The following is a 2129-nucleotide window of genomic DNA, read 5'->3' on the forward strand; positions in this document are numbered from 1 at the left end:
TATATACATACATATGTATATATGTATGTGCAAACACATCTATTCTTTTTTATATAGTCTGTGTATTACTGGCATTACACATTTCATCTCCTTGCATCAGGCCCTTACTTTCCTAAGACCCATTACATAATCAATCATACAATACTTTAACAATAAATCCTATTGTACACAATTTATAGAATGTGTGAAGATCCAAAATGCTTTAAAAATTTTGCTAGCCTGCAGGGTAAAAGACTATTCACTACTTTCAGAGAAAGAATCTTGGAAAACTGTTTTGGTTTTTTGATTGTTTACTTTCCAGACTTCTTAGATATATTCATGATCTGTGTGTCAAAAGAAATTATATATGTTTCAATAGTGTATGATGTAGGAGTAAACTATAATCTTCGGATGCTTTGCAATTTGGTTGCAAAGCAAATTAATTACCTACATTCCCTTCCTTTTCCTTTTCCCTTTTTTCAAATCACAAAATTTTAATCAGGTGAAGGTTGAACAAAGGTTCATCTGGGTAGATGTTGCATGGAACTGTTCTGCCTGTGACCCTGAGCAATCAATGTCTCCTTAGCAATGCTTTATGGCTTCGATGTATACATCCTCAAATACATGGATGAGCACATCTCGCAGACTGCTCTTAAGGGCATCTCGGTGGTATTGAGATTAAAGAAATACAGTAGCAAAGTATCTGGAAGAATTTTAAATCAATTCCTTGCTTTTAAATATACAAAATACTTTTTAAAAAATATTTATCAATCTATTTAAATATTTACAATAAGCAGAGTTAAATTAAAAAGGAGCCTGGCTGGACAGTGCTGGGAACCTAAGGACTAGATGCTTGTGGGGTTTAGTTTTCGTTGGTTTTGATTTTTTAACATACTGGGGTGGAAGGAGAGCCATCTATAAAACAGGAGATGTATTGACAGGGCCGCAAAGGGTTATTGGAGCAGTTGGGTACATGCTTCAGCACAGTCTGGTATAGTGGCCAGCAGGTGTTCAGCCTGGGGATCTGGCATGGAGGTTTCCTTCCCATCAGTTTAACGAATCTCTTTCCAGGAAGATAAAGGCAGCTGAACAGAAAGAGGACTGGAGGGCTAGCACACGCTTCAGTGTTACCTTGAGTGGAACAGAATGGGAGCAAGGAGCTTAACTGGCTCTAGAACTCTGAACTACTCTCAAGCCTGCCACTTTGGATGTTGCTAAGAGAGCTACATTAGGAGTTCCTCACCTTTGTATTGATGCTTCTTGCAATTAATTAAAATGATAAAAGATTTTACACTGCTAATATGTTTTTTTAAACTGCTTAGTGAGTTAAATTCTAACCCTTTTTTTCCTCACAGTCAATAAAGGAGTCCTTTGATTTGACCACTGTCATTCAGTAAGCATTTCCTGCTGTCATAAATACTGCAAGCCATTGGTAGGCCTGTGCTGAAAACAGCACAAGAGCATTGGCGGTCCCAGTCAGAGTGATTGGTCTTTGAGTGGAAGAAAATAACTTGTATTGGCAAATGAGGCCTTTCTGTGAACACCAGTTTTACTTACAAGATTATTTTGAACCGTGTCTCCTTGTCTTCCTAACTTCTTTTTCTGTCTCAAATCACATAAAATTACAACATAAAACTTTTTCCAGCTTAACTGTAAAAGTATTATTTATGGAAAATGGAACATAGGCTGGAAAGTCAGTATGATAAGCACAAATGACATTCTGTTGCATATAAAGCAGTCTAGACAATTTGCAGAATAACCATTTCGTTCTGTGATAACTGCATAGCATTATCTAGCAATGAAATCAGTGATCAAAGCACACAGTAAGACAAAAATGACTATCTGAGAATCTGAATTCACCTTTGGAAAGGTTTTTAGTTTCTGCTTTTTGAAACAACAGGGAACTCCAATCTGAAAGCTGTATCAAGCTTTCATGTATCATCTGAAGCAGCCTCCAAGGATATAATAAATTACTCTGTGGATTCTGTTTTTCTCTTGCCTTCTGGAGCTATCAGTGTTGTGTTTCAAGTACCAATTTAGTCTTTAGCAAACTGGAGCTGAGTTCAGTAAGTAAGCTGTTACAACTGGGAAATACCATTCACTACAATTGCTGCCACTAAATTAATAAGACTTTAAAATAATGCACTACA

This window comes from Molothrus aeneus, chromosome 26, assembly GCF_037042795.1.
Source record: "Molothrus aeneus isolate 106 chromosome 26, BPBGC_Maene_1.0, whole genome shotgun sequence".
NCBI lineage: Eukaryota > Metazoa > Chordata > Aves > Passeriformes > Icteridae > Molothrus > Molothrus aeneus.